Source organism: Pleurodeles waltl, chromosome 12 (genome assembly GCF_031143425.1).
Source record: "Pleurodeles waltl isolate 20211129_DDA chromosome 12, aPleWal1.hap1.20221129, whole genome shotgun sequence".
NCBI lineage: Eukaryota > Metazoa > Chordata > Amphibia > Caudata > Salamandridae > Pleurodeles > Pleurodeles waltl.
In genome coordinates, this window is record NC_090451.1 from 709971211 (window position 1) to 709995550 (window position 24340).

Sequence of the window (24340 nt, forward strand, 5' to 3'; positions counted from 1 at the left end):
GGAGTGTTTTTCTGGACCGGAAGGCTCGACAGGCCTCACAGGTATCCTCCTTGTGCTCGGGGGACAAGCACAAGTTACAGACCAAGTGCTGATCTGTATAAGGATACTTACTGTGACATTTTGGGCAGAAACGAAACGGGGTCCGTTCCATCAGCTTCGATGTCGCACGCGGTCGGGCCGACCAGGCCCCGATGGGGGAATCGAAGCTACCCCAAAGTCTTCCGATGATCGGTGTCGATGTACCTAACTATCCCGATACCGAACGGAACAATACCGACGCTTTCTTCCGAGATTCTGACTAACTTTCCGAACCGAAACACGGAGCGAAAAGGAATACGTCCAAACCCGACAGCGGAAAAAAACAATCTAAGATGGAGTCGACGCCCATGCGCAATGGAGCCGAAGAGGGAGTCCTTCTTCGGTCCCGTGACCAAAAAAGACTTCTTCGAAGAAAAACAACTTGTAATACTCCGAGCCCAACACCAGGCAGCGGACTGTGCGAAACATGTGTATCTGCAGCAACATATGCCATCGAACATAATATTACTTATACGTATGTTAAGCATGAGTATCATAATCTGAAAACTAAATATGGTTGTGTAAGCAGAATGTGGGACCAGCTACATTTTAGTGCAATCTCTGATGGACTGTCAACCACTCAAGTAATGGTAAGGACATGGCTAGAAGCACTTGCTGGGTCTGAATAAACTATTCCAATGAAGCTTTACACAAAAAGGGAAAACGACTTTGAAGAGGATTCTAAGAAAAAAATAGAATGCATAAAGTCCAAATGTGGACTCTTGAGAAGGTAAATATTTGTGGCTAATTTTACAATGTCCAATCTCAAAGCAAGGCTTTGTACCATGCACCAAAAGTCTGCGTTCCTCCCACCAGTTTCTGCTGCAACAATTTTGCCCTGGGATCATGTTTAGTTGAAGCATTCAACAGTTATGGTAAGATTCACAGAGCTCCACAGCGCTCTAGGCCTACTAACTTAAACAGAGCAACAAGAGTCAAATCACCAAAGTTCTGCAGTAGTTGCATAAAACTGGAAGGAAACAGCTTTGCAAGGTAGCTTAAAAGAAAAGTGGACATGGCAAAATCTTCATGTACATTTGAAGCATGTTTAAGGAATCTAGTTCTCATTAGTGAATCGAAAAGACAGAACTGACGTGCGTGAGCTCTGTAAGAGATGTGATGTACAGTTAACATTTGCAGTCAAACATTATGGATTGAGATAGAATTTATCCCTTGATCCTACAGCAATGCTCACTCGAAAGGGCAAAAGCCTGACAAAATTCTGCATTAACCTCTTGTGTTGAGAATGACACTATGTAATTGTACCTCAACTGGAGGGAAATGTTCTTAATGACTATTACACAGAAAACAACAGGTTTAAATTTTTTTTTGTTAACAATTATGTTGCCGTTACAGGTTCCAGAACTAAAGCGGCACCAAGAAAGGATTCTAGTCAGGTTAAAAACTAGAGCTCCTCTTCCTGATTAAGACGGGAGAAATGCTTGTAACTCACAAAAGGCCAGCCTACCTGGAGATAACAGATCTTATCCAAGGAGGGAGAATTCTTCACTGCTGGGAAAGCAACAGCGGAACTATGTTCTATTTTTTTTTTTTTTTTTAAATGGTGGCAGAAGTTGTTCCTGGAGGACTTTTTTTAAATTTTGTATTTTAAAGAACAGAGTACGCAACCTCCAAGTAGTTTGGGCAGCTGGCCTTTTCCTCTTGATTGAGTTTTTTTATTTCAAGCCGGGCTATGTTGTGGTTGCTCGAGATGCTTTGGTCTCTTGAAGCAGATATTCAGAGAGGTATGATGGAGTGCTGGGTATGGCTGCATTAATGATAACTTAAAAGCAAAAGCAATAGACAATGGACTATTGGAATGCAGAACCAATCAAAACATTCACCCCAGTCACAGATCTGGGTTTAATCCACCAGTCTATTTGCGTGCTATGCTACCCCAGTTTGGACTCCGCCATATGCAAATCAGTCTTGACCTTGTTCCTGGTGGAAACAGCCCAGCCCGAAGTGCCAGGGAATGGTATGCCCGAGACGTAGGTCCCGTGCTCACTGTGCCACTGGATTCAAGCTTGCCTGGCTGAAAGCCTGCCTCATGTGTACTTGTGGCACAAGACATACCTTTCACCATATGTGGTACAGTTATACGTACTGCACAAACATTTTATTTTTTAAACAGAAGAAATTTGAAGAGCACTAATGTTCATAACATTAAAAAATAAAAACACTAAGTTATAATTATGGCACGGTGTTCTACTGGCAACTGTGAGCAAGAAGTCTATTTGTTAATGCAAAACCTTGAAAATAAATTTGAAAATGTAAAGTTAATTATTAAGACAACTTTTAATTTTAAATTTCTCCAAATTAAAAGCATTGAAAAACAATTTTGTTCTCATCCCTAATATGAGTTTGACAAGGACTTTTATAGAAAACTATTACCATAGTGCTTTAATTATTCACCTCTGTGCCTCACCATGGGTCATAAATGTGACTCCAGCATCACTAATTTTCCTTCAAAAAGAAAAATGTATCACTCTGCATATTTAAAAATGAACGACAGGCTGCGAACTACTGGTAGCTCACGCTCCACTTGTCGGAGACACCAGGTGTAACGAGTTAGCCCAAGGTATGCCAGCTGCCCAAGCACATGGTTCAGAGTTATCAGGAGCACACAAATAGCTTATTTACTCCGCAGCATATTTGGCAACTACGCTGTACAGCGTCCGAGTTATCAAATATTTAAGACATCAGGAATATGATGTGTTAGCAAGTCAGGTATTTTAACAACTGTTGCCTAAAAATTCTACAGTGGTGAACTGCTCCAAATTTAGTGGTTCAGAAATGCAAATTCACAAGCGTTAAACAAGTTGCGACACAAGCCTTCCCAAATTTCCTTTGAAAAAAACATTACTATTTGAGAGTTTGGGGTGCCCACTTAAGATGGGAAAAGGGCTAATGCTATGCATTTTAAACATCTGTGTATTAAATGCACTTTAAAACAATTGATCAAAAGTATATTCCGTTCACTAGGAGGATTAGACGTTGCATTATGTGCGTGCACTGACAAAAACTAATCAATTACCCAGGTGTGAAGGGCAATCTGCAGAAAGTCCAGAGTGACAGCATGAGAAGAGCTACAAACTTAACGAATGCAAAAGCAGCTCCAAAGGCTTTTTTGGAAATAAAAGGGCTCTGACTTACTGCCTGGATATGAAATGCATTTCACAAGAAGAACTGATGCTTGGGACCGTGGTAAGAGTGCAAGGATAAAGGGAAAGAAGGATAAGATAATGTAAAGATGTCAAGTAAAGTTCAGTGCTATTTTCTAACATGGAGGCATGGGGGAAATGGGGTAATCAGTTTGCTTGGATTTGGTGTGTGCGGGGGTGGGTGTGTGTGTGTGTGGGGGGGGGGGGGGGGGGGAGGGGGCGGAGAGAAGTGGGCGACAGTGCTCGCATATACTTACTTTGACACTGTTCATTGGTCCCGAAATAGGAGGCTTGTTACAATTTTTTAGTCAATCATACTTCTCCCGAGCCCTTGGCCTAAAAAAACAAAAAACATAAAATAAACGTTACAATATAGTTTTGAGAACCTGCACTTTGCTTAAAGGTCTGCAGTAATAAACGTGCATTCATCACACCCTGATCAACCATGCAAAACACAGACATTCTCTCCTTGATCATTGTTTCGCCTTCCATTACCTCGAAGAAGGTGCAGTGCTAAGGAACAATAACTGAAGGATATCCTCCACTCGCACCACGTCACATTTTAGGGGAGCTTTGCAGTGAATCCCGTGCCATTCTCCTTTTGCTCAAATTTCCTCTCGGTAAGTTGAGAATAAAAGGGTTGTTGGTTAAAATCATATCTGATAACCAACCTTAAATTTCCAGAACTTGCTTAAAAGGAACCTTGACTAACACTGTAGCCAGAGAGAGCAAGTAAAGTGACTTTATGAAACCCTATATCTGGGGCTGGCAAAGGCATCCAATCAATGTGAACTTAGCTTTTCCTTTAAGAAAGCATGTAATGAAAAACACATTGGCATCTCATTCACACACCTACACAAGACAAGCCAAATTAATTCTAGACACCAGCATACCTCAATGGGTATCAGAAAACGGATTATTGGCAAGTGCATAATTATTATTTAGCTTGCAAGTTAACTGTTCAAATTAAACATTATGTTTTGCCTCATACATGTGGACAGAGGAACTCTCAGGAGTTTATAAAACATTTTAGCTACCATGTCATAGAAAAGCTCTGCCCAACATAAGCTCCAACATGCAAAACCAACAGGACTTCCTGAAAATGGCCTGTCCCATGTCCAAGCATAAAATCATTAAGGACCAGTTTTCCATTCTAATGTGAAACATCACAGCAGATAAACCTAATATCGCACAGGACTGGCCAAGATAAAAAAATAACCTCCATTGATTCTCTTCTTCCTCGGAAAGGGCATCCTTTTCACCTCAATTAGGTCTCAAAACAGTTTTAGTTGAAATCATAAACTTGTCATTCTGACAAAGCAAATTCTATATACCTTAAAAGAGCCCAGCCATGAATAACACTTTGGCCACAGTAATAGCTGTGAATAATTACTTTTACTCAAACATACCGCACAATCTAGTAATTTTTCTGCCTCTTGTGAATCCCAAAAAAGCTTTGCTATTCTTTCTTAATCTACAAGTTACATTCACCAAGAGCAGTTGTGTACACCAACAAAAAATTCACTTTTCTGTTTCTCAATGTTATTTGGGCCATCCGTATAGAGGACAATCAAACCTTGACTCTTTCCGAAGCCAGGGGGTCCAGCAACTTCAGCGACCTGACAAATATGAGTAATGTTCTATAGTACATACAATAAAGATCAGAGATGATGACAGCTTTATACTCAACACAAGCTGTAAAAAAACAGCTCTTCAAGGGCTTCTTTAATAACATTACACTGAACTCCACAAACTAGATAGTAAGTGCATAGAAAACTAACACTGAAGCATCAATGTTTTAGCCAAAGTTATGGTGCACAATTATTGCTCAACATAAAAACTAAGACGACCACAAGGAACAAATGCAAACACTACATATACGTTTAAAAATCTAATGAGACACCTGATATGTAAATGCTTTATGTCAGGTAAGGAACCCCGAAAAGCAGTTCAGTCAGACCCAGGAGTAGTTAAATCCTGTTAAGTTGAGATGGCCAAACTTGAGCTCCATGAAAGTGCTAGGCAAGAAGACAATAATTAAGCATCACTGTCCCAAAACAATAGTATAAAAGTTTTGAGCCCACATCCCCTAGCACCGACAGCCTGCAAGAAATCAACAGTGACCTTCAAAATCAGGTAAGGGGCTTGAGGAAAGATCTCTCATGGGCATCTTCTACAATTAGGTCAGAGAAGTGTGATGCTTTCTGGTAAGTTCATATACCAGCCTCCTGGGTTCATTCTCTCCCCTGTATAATGGCAAGCATGATCCCTCTGAAAGGGTTTAAAAGAAGTTTTGCCCTTCGAGCATAACACCAAATGTAAGGCTTGATGGACAACTCAGGATATTATTGTTAGTAATTCTTGTGTATAAGTGATATGGTTATCAAAGCCATTAGGTCCAGAGAGATTCCCACCAGTGACAATTCTGCACCATACTCAGAGCCAGAGAACCCCAGGGGCCATATTACACAAGAGCTATGGAGCACTTTGATATTACTGACTGGGACGCATATGCATGGGGTATTACTAATGTGGACACAGAGGAAAACAAAAGAGTGGCACAATGAGTGCACCTTCTAAAGGTAGTCCTCTGGAGAGATGAAAAGGAATCCTGTTTACCCTCCAGACAACCCCTTGGAGGCAAGGGTCAGTGACTTACTCCACCTACCAGCAATGGTAAGAACATTGAAAAACCCAGAAAGCACCTAGACTCACGGAACTGGTGAAAGAACCTATGTTCACAATGCAGGTCTCGAGGCACATATGTGGAGGAAAATCACTTTGCTGAGACAAAGGATAAATGTAACTCAACAAAGAACACAGCACAAAGGAGCCAAGTTCAAATTAATCTACCAGTTCACACTTTTGCATGTTCTGAAGATACATCTGCAGCCTCGCAAAGACTCAATTACGCCTATAAACATCCAACACAGATGCTTGAAGTTCTTTTGCCCCAAAACAAGAAATAACCATCAGTGAGTGATCAGCTGTATTTGGTCTGCACCATCAAGCGCTGAGAAAGACCAATATGCTGAAGGAACCTACCACTGAGTACAAGCACAGGCTCTTGGAGACAGTTTTAAAAACAAAATCCTCGTCTCCAGACGGTGGGAGAAGGTAAGTGGTCTTCTTCAGTACACCAGCAAGGATTTTCAGCAACGTCACACGTCAATGTGTGCTTTGGTCATGGCCCAAAAAGTTGTACTTTTCAACACGACTAACATAAGGCACTCAATTAAATTCAGCGCACCAAGGGAAGATTGGTAAACAGTGCAAATTTTCAGAAGCAATGATACTCACTTAAACCTTGGAAATGCAAAAAAAAATACTAAATTAAATTTTTCAGTCAGCAAGTTAATGCATCCCGTATAGCCACAACCCATACAGTTAAACAGCCAGTAAATACTACCAACTTCAGAAACGCACATGTACAAATTCTATACGCAGCGGAGCATACTATTTTATAAAGAGAGATCACTTACAATAGTGCAGTTTGGGCTAAAGGACGTGGGGTTGCAGCAGAACCATCTCTAACGGTCTTTCGCGTGCCGTCACAACACAGCCAAGGGTTGGAATTACAGAAAATGTCTGCCTCCTGTTCGCCATCTCAATCTTCTCTGGTGAATGAGCACAGCCTGGATCAGCCTTACTCCACTGATCGAGGGCAGCCTTGTGCAAGGTTGATAGTTGTGTGGAACGACACTGCACCACTGCCAGCACTCTAACCAGGTCAAGAGTACTCAAGTGTAGAAGTCTCTGGATGAACTTGCATGACTGTTAGAACTGGAAAGGCGCTTGCCACGCTAGGACCTTGTGGGGCTTGGATTGACCGGGCTACCAGTGTCCATGCATTTAACCTTCAGTACTTAACAGTCAGTGGTGTAATTCATATACACTGTTGCCATTTTTTTTTTTTTTCTCATCTCCAGTTGATGTCACTTGGAGACGCAGTGGAGTGCCGCTGCTTAGTCGGTGTGAATCCCCACATCGACCTCTCATCCTGCTCAGTGTCTTCTTTTTGGTGGCTCTTATACCACTAACGATGGTGATTCGGCACAGGGATCAGAATATTTGTCATTGAGGCCGACCTGACTGACTGAAAAATTGAGTGAATGATGGAAGCACCAGGCAGATGCAGTTCAGGTTGTTGTGAAATGTGGTGCTCATGGTCAGCTACTGAAAAAAAAAAAAAAAAAAAAAAACATTCACATAAAGATCTTGCAAGTAGGACAGAGTAAACCAGTGCTGGCTAGATCATAGCTTCCTTGAATCTGAAAGACTGATTAAAAAAAAAGTTGAACAAACATAACTACTGCTTTGTAAACAACTGCAGTAAAGGTTTGAAAAGTGACAGGAATAATCAGTTGAAGTCATTAGAAACATTAAAGCTCATCTAGTTAAAGAAGATTGTGTTTAGTTAACATTATCAGAACTGACTGCTAGCCTATATAAGAGTTTTAAAAAGAATTAAAGTAGCCCGAGGGACAAAAAAAAGGATGACATGGTATAGAGTGTAATCCTGCAACTGACAATCATCGAAGGTCAGACTGCGAGCTATCCTACACTCGCTGCGCATCCCAGGTTTTCGTGTATGCTCATTTGCTTGACTTGAATGTAGAATTGAAAACTTGAAATGAACACAACTGTGGGGTGCGTGTATTCGTAAGTTTGATGGATAATACATTTTATTAATTTTGGTCAGTACTTACAATCCAATTCCAGCATCTCTTCAGAACTTTTCAGGATGTGGGTGAAGTAGAGTGTTCATGTTACAATGCAAGTTTATTTCTATTTACAACAAGGCACTACAATGCAGATTCTGATGAAAGATTAGCACATGTTCTGTTGCTGGAAGGGTATGGCATCTCCATGAAGGGATTGGATACTTCTCCACTGAAAGTCAGTCTTCCAGAGATCTGCGTTCAAGATGACCCTGTGACGGACTTATACTTGAAAAACCTTTCACAATTTTGAAAAACGCACACGCGCGATTAAACTAACGTTTACATCTACTGTATATTCAAAGTGTTCCTGGTTAATAGCAGAAAGGAATGCAGCACTGGATAGTGTGCCTACAGGGTTTCTTTTTTTGGAGGGAGGAGGGGGTGGCGTCATCAGAAACATCAGTTTTGTGTTCATTTATTGACAGGGATATTTGTTTTGTGTGCATTTGTCACATAGAACAGTAGTTTTGCATCTGCAGATGGGGACATTTGTTTCACAGGAGCTGCATGGTACATTTTGTTATGTTATATATTGTTTTGCGGCAGATTTCTAGTAACTTTAATGAACAATAGAATTTGTTTTTTGTGATGGCGTGAGGCATGCTTCAGTATTCCTTATTAAATTATCCTTTTAAGTAACCTGGGTTGGAGTTTTACTTACATTAATATTCTTTGTTTTTGTCAGTGGTCAGGCATATTTCACGCATTACCTTGAGGAAATCATTGCTGCTACCGAGAGTGCAGAAGGAATCCTCTCAGAAACGAGTTTACCGAAGAGAAGCAAGTATGTTTAGGATTAACCACTTCCACAAAAACTGACCTCATTGCCACGCTGCCCCCTTCCCAACCCCCAAACTATCTTCATACTACACACCTGCTACTTTAATAGCTACATGCTGGGTGGTGGGACGGGGAAAAGAAGGAATTCAAGCAAGGTATTTCACCACAAAATACTGCTACCGCCACATAAGACGTATAGGCTTAAAGGACGCTGAACTCATGTTGCCTGCAATCACCTCATGAAGGAGAAAATGTATAAATTACTAATTTACACAATTTGGTACGAATAATAGCCCACCGATAGATCAATCAAAAAAATAATACATAATAGGCGTACTTCGTCATTAAGACAAATAAGTATTTATTGACCTACAACACAGATTTAAAATGATTTTTAAAAAAGCACAGTTTCGTCGTCAGAACAAGATCACCAAAATTGTATATAGTCCAGGCAGTGATGTGTGTGTGTCAGACCAAGTGACCACTCCACTGCCCTGTCACTCTTATTTAAAGCTGTTGCAAAAAGATTACTTTGGGAAAGAGTTAAGAAGTCCATTGGTTACAATTTGTGATGGTTAGTCGACGTTTCGGTCTCCAGGTGTCTTAAGAGCACTTGAGGCCATCCTCAGGACCAAGTGTTGAGCTCAAAATGCACTACAGAACACTTATAAGCAGTCTACTAAGGATTGAACCATGAAACAGGTCTTCGAATACCATTCAGTATATTGGACAACAAAGTAAATTCTAACAACTCTGAGTACAGACAGTTGACCAGTGTACTCAAATAGAGATAAATCGCATGGAAATAAGTGTCCAAACTCCAGCAGTCTCCAGTGTAACAAATGAACCTTGAGAATCCGAGAAACTACACTTACCTGCATTGCTTTTCGGACCAAGCCCTACCAGGATTCTAATGCTTAGTTTATGTTGACCCCATTTAAACGTTTCACTGGTTGCTAAGGAAAATATCACTTTGGGACCAAATTCTCCCCTCCACCATTTTTGTATCCCCCCCCCTAGACACTACATGACAATTAGACTGTTTTGGTAACATGTCGCCAAATAACGCATTTAGATGGTTATGCAATATAGGTAAAAAAAAGTAAAACTCAAATGAAAATGCGGCTACCAGTGGCATTTTCTTACACAACACACAGCAGGAGAAGCATTTCAGACTGCAAAGTTTCTCTATGTGAAAAACTAGAAATAAACACAAAAGTAAAATATATCCGCTCCATTTCTTTTCTGGGAAATTTACTTCAACCCCTGTGATAAACAGCCAAAAAAACGTGGAAAATCTCAGATTTTTCACCGATTCTACACTTTCCATTAACTCAAGTGGACAAGCTAACCCACTCAAGTTCCAGCAAAAAGAAAACACTTAGATCTTTCCATAGCTTGAATTTCCTCAAAAGCAACATTACTCATCTCAAATATTGGCTATGTTAAGAGACTATAGAACAGCACTCCTCTCAGCTATCAAAAGGCAAAAAAAAAAACCCAAAACACAGTGGGGAGACCGCATGTATAACACATTTCTACAGTGCTGAAGGCTCTACCCGTGCTCAAAAGCAAGATCCTCATCTTTCAGCCTACTGTGAGTCACTGAGCTGTTAATGGTACAGGCCAAAAAAATTAATGTAAACAGAAATCATAAATATTTCCAACCCAGAAAATTATGTTTCAGGCTGGCACTGTGCTTAATTCCTGATAATAGAAAAAAATTAAAATAAAAAATATAAATAATCAGCAGCAGTCCATTCGCCCTTCAGGCAACAAATCTAAAATTCCCAACGTATTAAGATCAGAGCCGCTGAGAAACTGTTATGAGTTCAGAACAGTGGTAAAGAGTTGGTTTGTGACAATCTGATCAAAGACAGAATTCACATAACTTCATTTTCTGCCTACAGAAAAGTCAGGAAGCGCTTTAACAGCCAAAACTAGCTAACAAATCCAGATATCAGAGCGCACCACATCTCCACAGAAACTCAAATACCCATACGTCTGTATCAAACAAAATCCCGGACATACCTAGCAAACATATCCAGATACACCATATAGCACTGTGCGCCTTTAAAAAACAATATATTTACACACAGATATATATCTATGTATATTAGTGTTCAACGCCATCTAGTAGCGATGTTCAACATCTATGTATTAAGAACAGACAGTATCAGCACCATCCACAGAACCCGAGACGGAACAAATTAAACACCCACCTGCAGATAGTCAACTTCCAGCCTTTCTTTCTACTCCAAACACTACGCAGATTACATTCTACCTCAAAAATGTCTGCAGGAAAACAAACCAATTTGTAGCTGGGATTACTCCCGATCCTACTTTTCGGTTTTAATGATCCACTGCATGTTTTACTTCCTTTTAGTTTACCCTACCCGATCACGTCAGCCACCTCATTAACTACAAAACTTCAGTAAACACCCCTACTTTCAAATTCTAAACTCTCCTTCAGAGGAATCATTCTTGCATTATCTAACATTTTCTAAACAATCTACACATCACACTTCCAGAATTCACAGTTTCTCATTCTGTTTAACCTCTCCCTGATGTGACATTATCTAACCTTCTCCATCCCGTTTCCGCATCGCACTCTCTCCACTCACTTTAACACTATAATAACTACACCCAACCCCTATTAACGTAATACAGCACCACTTGAAAATTGAAGAATTTCTTCAGTGTGCTTAGAGCACAAGGCAAAACCAATAACCAACTATTCTACCACAATAAGCAACTCGATTAACCACTAACTTTGGCCTACAAAGGACTGCATTATCCACTATAGAGTGCTTCAATGTATCAGCTAGTAAGTGCTATATAAAACCAATTATAATACAAAACACTACAAGTATATTTACAGTGTACAAGTAAATCCCCTAGAGACATTTGGTATTAGAGACCGATAACAAATGATTCTTCGTAACTGAACAGTTCTATATTAATCGACCTTAGAAAGATGAAACGTCTGAGTGGACCTTTCTGAAGTTGAAACTGTGCCCATGGGGTCAAATGCAGAGCACCGCAATGAATGCTTTAACCCACTGAGCCACCAGACTAGCACCGGTCAGTGTATGTGAAGTGCCCAAGCTCTGATTCCCCATTAATCTGCCACGCAAATACGGCTTTAACTGAAATTCTTCATGAAGCGGCAGATAGCTGGGGAGACTCTCTGATCAGGTTGGCTACCGTTAGCCAAAAAGAGACAGTCTGTAAATGGAGGTCTACCATCTTGCCCACCTACTCTGAGTGGCACCTGGTGTGGTTCTTTCTTGTGAACAGTTACAGACTGACTTGTGGTAATGCAAGTACTATACATTCCTCCTGCGTGCCTTCGCTACCCCCAGAGAACTTGTTATCTGGACACCTGAAGACTATCATTACGGGCTGCCAGGACTCAGCATAGGGTGCCACACCATAAACTGAGCCAGCTTCTTACAGTCCTGACTTGATAAGTGGTGCCAAATCCAGTCCCTGGACCCCTGGAAGAAGCTGGTGACCTAAAAATAAATGCGTGCATCGCAGGCATTAGAGCAGCGCCTGCACTGCAGTTGGGGAAAAAATACTGACTCTGTGCCTGCTTCAGCGTGGATCCATTGTTGCTGTGCGTCTGGATTTTCCACGAATCATCCCTGTGCATCAAGTCTTCAACATCATCGCAAGGAACCAAGGGTGAGAGGCCAGAAGTCACTGCATCGTTTTCTTGCAGGGCAAGAAGTGACACATCGCCTACCAGGTGGGTAAAGAATCAATGCAGAACCTCACTTGCAATTAAGGAACTGATGCATTGCTTACTTTTCTGAAGCATCGCCTCTTTTACAGCCTTATTTTTGACGCATACCAGGTACTTTGTGCTAAAACACCAAATCCATTGATTCCTATTACAAATCAACATTAAAAATGTATATCTTTTCTGGTGTATGTGCGATCTGTGTCATTTTGATCTTGTTTAACTTGGATATTTATTTTTATTTTTTTGTAAACTGGCGAGGAGTACTCTTCTGGTGTCTTCACTGTGTTACTGTGTGTGGGTACAAATATCTACACATTGCCTCCGAGAGAAGCCTCACTGCTTGTGCCAAGCTACCAAGGGAGTGACCAGGGGGTTATTATAGGTGCATGACTGTTACCCTGACTAGAGTGAGGGTCCCTACTTGGTCAGAGAATAAACTGACAACTAGAGGCCCCATTTCTAACACCACAGGAGCAGAGCCATGGAGAACACAGACCAGTCTCCATCATAACTAGGGCCCTGAAAGGGAAGTCCCTGTTACTAGAAATCAGTTTGCAGAGTGGGGAGGATGGGTGGGTTGCAAGGCATCTGCAATTAGAATGCCTCTACCAGGTAATTTCTTACCAACTGTAAGTAATTTGTTAATCTGATAGAGACTTCTAGTTTCAGATTCCTTACCTTAGAATAAATACCCAGGCAATACCATCACTGGAGGTGGGTTTGTGAACTAACATCATACTAGGAAGTCCTGCAGGACCAAATGGACAAACTATCCATCCTTCCTGACTAGACTCTACGGGCAGTAGTGACTGATGAACTTGTGTAATGGTGGTTCTCTTTTGCACTGTCCAACTGTTCTTCGCACCTACATATCCCACAAAGAGTTCATCATACACCCAGAACTCATTGGTACGAGGAAGAAAGAACAGCAACATTCTTCTTGGGTCTAGGCTGTGGAGTCTCTGCTCTTCCGTGGGGGTGGAGGGGTTGGCGTAAAAAGTATGCAAGGTGGTGGACTGGCCTAAATGAAAGGGCGTGACCACTTTTTGTAAAAAGGAAGCTCTGGTACGAAGTACTACTTTGTCAGGATCGGTGGAAATGAAAAGTGGCTACGAGGAAAGCAAGGTGGTGGACTGGCCTACATGAAAGGGTGTGAATACTTTTGGTAAAAAAGGAAGCCCTGGTACTAAGTACTACTTTGTCAGGATCAGTGGAAATGAAAAGTGGCTTCGAGGAAAGCCTGATGCTCACTGACCCTGCAGGCAGAATTTATGGCTACAAAAAAGCTGTCTTTAGAGTAAGAAGGCTAAAGGGTCAGTTATGAAGTGGCTCGAAAGGAGCACATATTAGAAAAGTAAGAAGCAAGTTCAAATACCATTGGGGCAATATGAACAGTGAAGGAGGAAATATATGGATACGACCTCTCAGAATAGGAGATTTAAGCAAGGAGGGTTGTTCACGTAATCTCAGAAATGCAGATCTAGCAGACAAGAAACACTTTAGGGTGCCCAAGGCAGAGCCCTGCAGGCCTAGAGAAAGAACAAAAATACAACCTCTGCCAGGGGAGGTCAACAGTTGTGTATGCACCATGTCACAAATTTGTTTCAAGGACAAGCATATACCATTTTGGTGTAGGGACTCCTGGCTACTAAAATGGTATTACAGACTCCACTCAATCTCTGTCCCCTGCTGCTGCTACAGAAGGTCCTCTCAAAGGGGCAGTCTGATTTGAGGATCAATGGCAATGCTCAGGACACCAGACTTCTTGCCCAGTCAAACGCCACTAAAATTACTCAAGACTGGCCGTTCTTGATCCTGAGAACTCTGTCCAATGGGGTTGGGGGGTGCAGAAGGCGGAAAGGAGGCCATAATCCTACTTGAAACCAAAAAAAAATAAAAATAAATAAATAAATAAATAAATCACCTAACAAGTGCCATCTTGGAAGCACCAACACACAAAGCAGCCTGCGGATGGAGAGACTATTTGCGATCGGCCAGGCACTGAAGGCTCAGTACGTCTGCTCTGGCATTCAGAGATCCCAGAGCCTCCACCCCCGATGTAGCAACTACCAGGGATATGCTCTGATGTTCCAGCCATGTCCATAGGCACAGAGCCTCCTAACAAAGGGTCCACGACCCCACCAGGTCCTGCTTGTTACAGTACCACACGGCGGTGATGTCCAATAGCACCTGCACCACTTTCCCCTTGGGAAAGGGAAGGAATGCTTTCAATGCTAGCCTCACCGCCCTGACTTCCAAGGGATGGATATAGAGCCTGGAATCCGCCCGAGACCAGATGCCTCTGATCTTCGACTGTGTGGCAGCCCATCCCAGGAGTGACGCGTCTGTCACCACAGAGAGATATGGTTGGGGATTGGAGAAGGATCTGCTCTGACCCAATTGCAGTTCAAAAGCCACCACAGCAGATCTTGCGCAGTTCCCTCTGATATTTAGACCATGTCAGAGAGACCCTCCGATGCTGCACCTACCAGAACTTCAGGTCCCACTGTAGAGACCACATATGGCATCTGGCATGAATTACTAGCAGGATGCAGGAGGCCATGAAGCCCAACAGCCTCAGCCACTCTCACTGAAATTCAGGATAAAGGCTGTCAGTATCCTAGTCTGAATATCCTGCACTCTCCGCCCAAAACTGCAATGTGCCCAGAACAGGTCAGATGAGAGGGAGCATCTCAGAGGGAGTCAGGTGTGACTTTGGCATGTTTATAGTGAGCCCCAAATAATGCAGGAGATCCGCCATAGCCTGGCGTTGGAAGATGACAGCCTGGGGCGAGCCCGCCTTCAACAGCCAGTCTTCAAGGTGGGGTGGGGGACTGAAAACCCTGTCCTGCGCAGACGAGCTGGGTAGGCAGGACAGGAGTATGGAAATATGCGCCCTGCAACTCAAGCGCTACCATCCAGTCTCCTCGGTCCAGGATAGATAGGACTTGATCCAGAGTGAAAATTGGATAGGGCAGAGGCCTCGGTCCTTTTTGGGCAACAACCACCACAACCTGCTTGCGGCACAGGGATCATCCATATGGCTCCCTTGGCCAAGAGAGCTGTAACCTCGCTGGTAAGTGCCAGGTGATCCTCCGTTATCTGAATGTTCAATAGTGGAACGGATGAAAGGATAATCTCTAAGGGGAGGGATTAGCCCTTCAGAATATTTGCATAACCCATCTGTCTGCCATTATGGATTGCCAGTGGGGCAGGTGACGGTGAATCCTGCATCTAACTAGTTCCTGATTGGAAGGTTTGGAGGCTGCAGCAGGAGGGGTGGTGGACTGGGCAGACCTCTGGCTCAACAAGGACATTGGATTCCACGTCCTAAGCCATGCAGAGGCTGGCCAGCATACACAGCACAGTGGCTGGAGGGAAACCGACATGGTTTGCTTCCCTTCTGTGGCCACAAAAGGGGTGAAAAATCAGACCAAGGAAGGAGGGGAGCAGCTGTGAGGCCCACAGACCGGACTGTAGCCTGGGACTTCTTAAAGTTCTGAAGCGCAGAGTCTGTTGTTGACGTAGAGATGGGTTCCATCAAAGGGCATGTCCAAAAGAGCATCGTGGACATCCCCTGAAAAGCCAGATGTACTCAACCAAGCGGGCACCTCAAAGCCGTTGATGCAACCATCTATCTAGGGCGGCTGTTGCATCCAGCCTACATCTTATTGTGAACTTCCCAGCATCTCTCCCATCAGTAACAGCTTGAGAGAGAATGGACTGGGTTGCATCCGGGACCTGTGTCAGCAGCTGCACAACTGTGTCCCCTAAAGTATTGGTGTAACGGCGGAAAAGGGATCCAGTGTTCATGGACCCAAACCCAGACTGGAGGAAGAAAACATCCTTTTCCCAAGCTGATCCAGTCTGTTGGATTCCCTGTCTGGAGATAGAAGAGGGAATGTGCCTGTGGAGGAGGAGGCCTGGATAACCAAGCTCTCAGTGAGTGGGGTGTTGTGTCAGGAACCCTGGGTAATTACGCACTAGCCTATGGCAGCGGGCTATTGTTCTGCTAATAGGAGCCACTGTGCTCTGTTTGGACCAAGTCCCCAGCAGAACATCAGTGAGGGCAGCATTAAATAGCGAAAGAGTTTCTGAAGAGGAAGCCCCAGGCTCAAGCACTTGTCAAGGAGGTGGTATTGAAAAACACCAAAGGTAGCTCGGGTCCCAGAACTTCGGCCACCCTCCTCTTCAACACGGAGGTCCTGAGTCGACTTAGAGAGCATGTCGGAGACGGCATTGAGTATGGGATAGATGTCGACCAGGGGCCTGGGTGCTGTTGAAAGCACTGACTTCGGAACAGTTGTCTGGCAGTGTAGCAGAGGGACGACAGAATGGTTTGGAAACAGATCCCTGGGTGCCCTTCAGAGCTGAGGCCGAAGCCACCTGAGCGGAACCCAAAGGAGCTCAGACAGGGTCAGACTGTCCAAAGAGGAGGCGGATGGCCTTATAGAACTCGCGGGGCTGGGCAGGGGGTGGCTCCGGCTCCTGGAAACTCAGGGAGGTGCAGAGCCGGCACAGAAGTATGCTCCCAAGACTGAGGCCTAGAGCCTTGATGCTCCTTTTCCTGGGTTAAATCATCCGACCAACGGGGTGAAGTCAAAGAATGCTGCTCTTTAATTTCTTCTTGTGCTTACCCAAGCATCTAGAGGACTCGAGTGAGACGGTGAAGAGTGAGCTCTGCGGGCTGTCACAGGACCTTCCCCACAAACGGGACTGACATGGAGCGGAGTTCCTGGCCACAATTAGCTTTATGGGCCATTCCCTTTTAGCTTTCGGGATCATGACATGGCATTAAGCACAACTTTGGGTCATGGCCGCTCTCCGAAACAACAGAGAACCACAATGTGTGGCTCAGTCACGGACATCATTCGTGACAGGAGTCACAAGGCTTCAAGCCGGTCTTCTGTGATGACATTGATACTCAAGAATATCAAAAAAGCTTCTGGAAAAGTCCAGTCAACCGTCTATATAGGATCCACGAAGTCATATCCGACGAACCCGTCAATTGAGTCAACTGGTGCCCCTGGATGGCACGCAGGGGGATTGCTTGAGATAAACCTCCAGATCTAGACTGACACCTGGGGGAAATTCTACGGTAAAGAGTCTACAACTAGAAATACCTATTTTTAACAATCCTTCCCTTAGACAGTTAATACATCAAGGCAATGAACAAAAGTTAACCCTTCGAGAGATGTAGCCAAAGCATGCAAGCACATATGCAAAAGCCATTCGGGTCTGTCAGAAGATCGACCCTCATAGGCAATACAGCAATCCAAAAACTTTCCCGTAGGAAGACATGTGCATACCCACGGTTCTAGGACCTCTCTCAAAAGCAAGCGATAGTCCTGGAACTGGGATAAAAATAAAAAAAATCCAAAGCAGTATCAGATGGCGGCTTAGTTGCACTATCCATGGCCAGCATAGGATTCCTCTCACCATATTTTCTCCTCTGAATCATACAATTACGTCACCTGTAACCTGGGCTTTGAGAGCCTCCTCTGCAATTCAAATGAAGAACATCCAGGAGAGACTTAAATGTGTTCACCAAGCAGAGACACAGGCTCTCATAAGGTCACTTACAAAGAGTGGTCTATGGCATTGAAAGAATATACTGAAACTGGTCGAAAACACTATAGAAACAGAAGAGGAATATCTTGTAAATAAGGTTTGATGGCTGCTCAAGAATGTTTTAACTTCCACTGATATGGAAATGTCCGCAACAAGCAAGGCATTGGTGACATTTTTGTTCTGTGGTGGGAAGTTTTATTGACTGATGTCTAGCATCATGTTACACAATAAAACAGCCAGTCACTGGTACTCAGAGCACACAGTAATGGGAGCGGAGTAGCATGAGGATGTATACATGATACACAATATAGATTATCTACACAAATATAGATGCCAACACTATGGGGCTCAAGAATGTATGGAAACAAAATCAGAAGGGTGTACAAAAATACAGATTGCTATTTAAATCCATACTGCTTCTACCTAAAACCTGGTCTTAATAAGCACAGTACTGTAGACTGACTACAAGACACTGAAACATTTTGGGGTTGGGGGAGGCGGGGCTACTTACCAAACAAACTTATCCCTAGCATCTACTGTTCTTCGGGGAAGATCTGCGGTTATCTTTGCTCCACTTCAGTTCATACTGGCCTAAAAGAAGTGAAAAATCAGTTTAAGGTCTAGCAGTGGGTGTCTGTACTTTAGAACTAAGCATTTAGGGACATCTTGGTGGTATACATGGAGGATCGCTGGCAGACCTGCAGAAGTTTACAAAATGACTTGTTACCATACTCTAAAAAAAAAATTCCTGGCATTTACTTTGTGTTGGTCATATATTCCCCTGTCGTGCTTTGGCCTGTGATACCATGGCATCTGAAGATGCACACAGCCGCAAGTGTTCACTTACTTCACAGCTCTAACCCCCCCCCCCCCCCCCCCCCCCAAAATAATGAACTGGGCCTTCCTTAGTATACCAGGCCCCTACAGAGGCACTGAATTATCATTTAAAATGTATAATTAGCACAAAGTATAAGCTCTAATTTTAGTATGCAAAATCACTAAACATCAGTCACCCATCAGCTGAACACTGCTCAGTTGAAAGCTGAAAAATAATGAACTGAACAGAAAGGGGCATTTAAAAACTTTTGTTCCTCATTAAGAAAAAAAAGGGAGCTATGAAGTCAGAGAAAAAATACATATGCTTCAGATTTTTTCCGTAGAGGCCTAAGATCAATGTTGCCAAACCTGTTTGGCTGAGATCAGCATTTGTGCCATGGGTAAGAATTCATGTAGTCCACCTCTTCATGAGAGGCAACATGATTATTACCACTACTAATTGTGCCAGGCTGAAAGCTTTGGACTGGCCGCTCCCTTCAGAGTTTCAGTAAGTAAGAAGTCTGTAGTAAACTAATAAGTGGTAGGGGGTGCAGAAACAGAGGTGTGACATTGCTTCCACCCGCTATATCCTATTGTGATGGAGTCAAACTGTTGGATGTTACACAACCACGGCTTCTCAAGGTGAGCCTGCTTCCTAAGCTCACACAAAAAAAATATATATATATATTCTAAGCACCCCGGGCCAGAAGTTAACAAGTAGAGGTAGACTGGTGTGTGCGCCAAGCCTTGCGAGTGCTCCTAAGAATAAGAACAAAGGTAGAAATCTTAACACATGGAGGGGACAGCCAAATCAGGAAAATACACTGTGCAGAACTGAAATGCAGATGAATGACTGCTGAACTGTGAGTGAGAGAAGGCCCCCAACCCAGATCCAGCGAGTCGTGCACTCTAAGAGAATATGGGCATCTTCAAGGAGTTTGCCCAACCCAACAGTGAAACAATGTACATCCCACCCTCACAGGACCTCTGTGACAGACTCAACACCTACTACCACCACAAAATCAAGACCATCTACAACAGTTTCAGCAAGGACAACCTCTGCACACCCTCTACCAAAACCCAACACCAACTATCACCACCTCGACCCCCCTCACCACCGAAGATACTCTGAGAACAATGAGGTTCATACACTCCCAGGCCCCCACTGACCCATGGTCCCACCACATTTTCAGCAAAGCCGCCAACACCATCGCCCCCAAGCTCCGCCTCACCATCAACCACTTACTAGCTGCCACCACCTTCCGATGACTGGAAACACGCCGAGATCAACCCCCTCCTCAAGAAACCCTCGGCAGCCTCCACCAACTTCAACAACATCAGGCCCATCTCACTACTCCCGTGTCCTGCGAATGTCATCGAAAAAGCTGTCCACAGCCAACTTGCCACGTTTTTAGAAGACCACAACATCCTCGACATCTCCCAATCCAGATTCAGGAAAAAAACAGCACTGAAACAGCCCTCCTGGCCGCAACAGGCAACATCCGCACCCTGCTGGACAAGGAGAGACAGCGGCACTCATCCTGCTAGACCTCTCGGCAGCCTTCGACACGGTCTCATCACACCCCGATAAGAAGACTCCACAAAGCCGGCATCAGAGACAAGGCCCTTGACTGGATCCAATCCTTCTTCTGTGGCAGAAAGAAACGAGTGAGACTCGCCCCCTTCCTCGCAGACCCCAAACCCACCACCTGTGGAGTTCCCAAGAGATCCTCCATTAGCCCCACGCTGTTCAGCGTCTACATGGGCCCGCTCGTCAGAAGCTACGAATCAACATCATCTCCTATGCCATTGACACCCTACTAATCCTTTCCAACAAACCCAAAGCCAGACACAACCACCTCGAAGGCACGGAAGCAGTCGCTAACTGGATGAGAAACAGCTGCCTTCAGCTCAACACAAACAAGACAGAAGTACTCATCATGGGCCCTCAACCCAACACGTAGAACAACTCATTATGGCCACCCAGCCTCAGAAACCTGCCACCCCCACAAGCCAAGCTTGCAACCTTGGAATCATCCTGGACTCAACCCTCAGCATGAACCATCAAATCAACCCAGTCACATCCACCAGCATACACACCCTCCACAAGTCCTTCAAATGGACCCCCTTGAACACAGAAAGACCGTAGCACAAGCCCTCATCACCAGCAGACTGGACTATGGCAACGCACTCGACGACAGAATCAACAAGAAACTCACCCCAAACTACAAAACATCCAGAATGCCACTGCTAGACTGGTCCTCGACACTGCCACACCTCGCAACATCTGTGTACACTGCACTGGCTTACCATAGAGAAAATAATCACCTTCAAGATCCTCCTCCACGCACACAAAGCCCTCCACAACACCGGACCAGCATACCTGAACCAGCGACAAACTCCACAGGGCCCCACACTCAGCCCAGCTCTCTTGCATAAGTATCCCGCAGCAGGAAAAGGAGAACACTCCTTTTCCTAGCACACAGCCACCGCCTGGAACGCCCTTCCTCCCCTCATTAGACAAACCACCCCCCTCACCAGCTTCACGAAGGAACTGAAGACATGGCTTCAGTAAGAACCACCTCACCGGTGAGTGGTACACTTTTTCAGCTCGGCGAGGATGGCATTATACTAATCCTAAGCTTTAAGACTTTGCTATAGAAATGGCGAAAGGCTTAGGGCCAGGTATCTCAAAGGGTTATACCCATTCTGTGACTATGGGATGGCACTGTGTTAACCCTATGCTTAAAAAATGTGCTAGAAAATGTATATAATATATAAATATAATGTTAATGTTGCTGGTGTAGTAGGGTGCTCTATACTGGAGTTACTCTCCACCTAAACTTTGAACCCACCCAGAGTTCCCTCTTCTGTTTTACATAATTTATGCATATTGTTTTGAGAAATACATACACACACTCACAAGGCACAGCTCAAATCTGGGTAGCTTCTTTATTCTAAAAATTTAAGAGCAAGAAGAGACGCCATAGCACTTTCCATGCGGAGCCCACCGAACCCTAAAATGGCAAAGATCAGTTCTTACCTGTTTAGCCAGCACAAAACGTTCTCCCAAACGCCGCCACTAAATGTGGTCCCGTCCACCTGCAACATCGGTCCATGAAGAACATCCATTCGGTATCACTTGCTTCTTTAGCGCATTTGTGTGCTGCCACATTGTTCTTGAAGGAACCTCGCAGTTCAGACTCAAGTCACAAAGCATCATCTTCACCTGCCCTTCAAGGGCACCAAGCTGGATTCTAACAGCAGTCCCCAAGCACACCAAGGCCAGAATGATGGAAGGCCACAGCAGAGCCAAAACAGGGGTTCAGTGTCAAGGAGGTTCTGGCATTGGCTCTTCGCTCCAGTTGCCCAAACCTCCCAAATTCAGTACAATGTACTAGGTACATGTCAGAACATGGGATATCTCCGGTGCCTCACTGTTTTCATCATGCCACTCAACTTATGGTGCAGTGTAAAATGCAACATTACATTGAATGTCCCAAAGATGGTCAGCGTATACACTAGTGTGCCCCTTCCACCAATACAAAACCACAGAATACATTGCCGCCGAACTAACATGGAAAGTGTTATGTCCTGTAAATCTAACAGCAAGGGGTGTTAGCCATCTAACATGCTGCAGCCACAGACACCAAATCCTCTGTGACACAAGGAATTTATCTGTTTATAGGTGAGGTGTCTCAGCACCGTCTGAAGCCAGGAAATGTCCCCTGGGACAGTAATGTAGAACCCCATGATGCACCGCTAGAATCCACTTTTTTAATGCATGTGACGCATCCTCCCCATCGCACTTCAAATTTAACTCTTACAATTTGACTCTGCCAACTGCTGTCAAATCAAAGACCAAAACGTAGAACATGTTTTATTAGAGGCTGGCTGGAATGTCTGACTCAATGCACTATCAACCCTTCTGCTTTAGATCTGGTGCAAGAACTGTCCAAGGCAAAAGTCAGCCGTATGGGGTCTCTAAGGGAAATAACTGCATCACTCCACTTTCCGTTTCAATCAAAATGCTAGTCTAATTTTTTATGACTAAAGCTCCCCTTGACAATGTTTACCCAAGCAACAGGGATTTGAACAATTTAACAGTAAGAGCATGAATGTATTTCACACTATATCTTTTAGTGAATGACTGCTTTCTCAACTGTTATGATGGAAGAAAAAGTGCCAGAAAAGTGAACCACGGGGAGGTGCTGCACAGAACTGCCCTCCGGCAAAATATCAGGAAATGTGCACTTTACATCTTTAGCCACAGCCAACAACGATGTATTCTAAAGAACAACTACAAAGAACTTCAAAGGAGTGCCTCTATGCTCCATGCAGCAGGTATTTTACAAGTTACTTTCTCATACAGGTATAATCACCATTGTAATGACTTAAAGCACAATAGAGGCAAACGGGAAACTCTCTCCTAGACCAAACACTTCACTGCTGAAAACTAACAGGAAAAGCAATTGCATCGAAAATTAACATAACACAGATGTTTGGGTAGCTTAAAAAATTGCTTTTGAATTTTCATATACCTACCAGGTGAGAGAAAAATTATTACTAATCATTAATAAAATAGTCAGCAGGCGACATGTGTCAAACCAGTGAAGCCAGGTGACAGTAGAAAAGGGCGGGAGAAAAGATATACATCAACAACGAGCAGATCCCCTGAAATAAAACACACATTCCAAACATTTGTTATGCTTCTATAAAATGAAACAAGTGGACAAAACAAGACAAATGGAGCAAAATCTTTTAGATCTTGAAAAAATAAAAAAATTAAAAAAAAGGGGGAGGACACCCAAATGGTGCTTCCTAAAACGGACCCAGATTTGTGCCTTAAGCTGTCTTGGCTTGATTTTGATTGAACATGCTCCAAATAAAGCTATATTACTCAAGTGTGTGTTATATAACTGTGGTACGTTTCAAAATTATAATTGTGTATATATATATATATATATATATATATATATATATATATATATATATATATATATATATATATATATAGTAAAGGGTGCATCCATTAGGTCCATGGAACGGTTTACCACGCACCAAACTATGTACAAGTGTCTAATTAACTGAACGCCTTTGAGAACATGCACTGATCTGCCAAGACGCTCACTGGTCTGCCATCAAGAACTGGTAGAGCTCGGCCACGTCTTGCTCTGTGGAGTGCATGGTGCAGTAGAAGTCCGTCTGACACTCGTAGTTGGCATAGTCCACTGCCACAAAGCAGCCGGCGAGCCTCTGCCCTTTCATGGCGTTCACAGCACTCTGCGCGTGCTCGACTTCATAAAAGAAAACCAAGGCCTTGCTGTGCACTGCGTCGATGGCCGTGAGTGCCACCGGTCCATATCGAGAGAAGAGATTGGTGAGGTACACCTGAGACAACCCTTTGAGACCATCTAGCCACACACACTTGGTGGGCTCAGTTTGTGCGTAAGTTA

General features: G+C 43.7%; 1 long non-coding RNA gene across 2 annotated transcripts in view; it reads right to left on the reverse strand.

The window, feature by feature from the left end:
- The window catches only part of LOC138266948 (uncharacterized), a 38945-nt gene extending 15114 nt beyond the window's left edge, over positions 1–23831 (reverse strand). Inside the window, exons 1-4 of one of the 2 annotated variants that reach the window (XR_011199754.1) lie at positions 21928–23831; positions 18580–18659; positions 6725–7418; positions 3500–3578 (exon numbers count right to left, since the gene is read on the reverse strand). This is a non-coding gene — a long non-coding RNA (uncharacterized lncRNA). The remainder of the gene's footprint in view (positions 1–3499; positions 3579–6724; positions 7419–18579; positions 18660–21927) is intronic. The other variant, XR_011199755.1, reaches the window with a different exon arrangement.
- Between the last annotated feature and the right edge of the window lie 509 nt (positions 23832–24340).